Below are 689 nucleotides of genomic sequence, written 5' to 3' on the forward strand. Positions count from 1 at the left end.
CGTACACTTCATGACACATAAAACCGGTTTAGTATTGTTGGTACGGTGAATACTATTACAATTACAACAGAGTCGTGCCAGTAATATCGGTACCAACCCGATGATGGAACGCACGCACGATGTGTGATTTCGAAAAGATAAAAAAAATATATTAGCAAATGGAACAACAAACACGTTTTGGACAGAAAATAAACAACAAAATAACCTATAACTGTGTATATTAAGAAATTCGTTTTTTTAATGGATAAAAGGAATGAAAATTATCCATAGAATCTATTATACCAAATTACGAAAAATTATAATAATATTAATAAAACGTTTCAATGGATTATACCAATTTTTTTATATTTAATTAAAATAATATTTTGAATTAATTTTGGTATTAACGTTTTTTACAGTGTATTCCCCCAGCTGGAAAGGGGTGTACATTTTGTATCTAAATATGTATGGCATATAGAAATAAAAGCCATTTTTATATTCATGAAAACTCTGTATAAACCAGTGGTATTTGTATACCTGTTTCTGTTACTGTGTCGTTTAACAAATTGATACCTTTAAACGTCTCCTTTGAACTTCCCCATCTCACTACGTTAAATAAAATCTAAAAATGAAACGTTACAAGAATATTCAGGTTACTTAAACAACGCATTTATTTTATACCAGTTTAACACGGTTACATTCATCGACTC

Source organism: Argopecten irradians, chromosome 4 (assembly GCF_041381155.1).
Source record: "Argopecten irradians isolate NY chromosome 4, Ai_NY, whole genome shotgun sequence".
NCBI classification, from domain to species: Eukaryota; Metazoa; Mollusca; class Bivalvia; order Pectinida; family Pectinidae; genus Argopecten; species Argopecten irradians.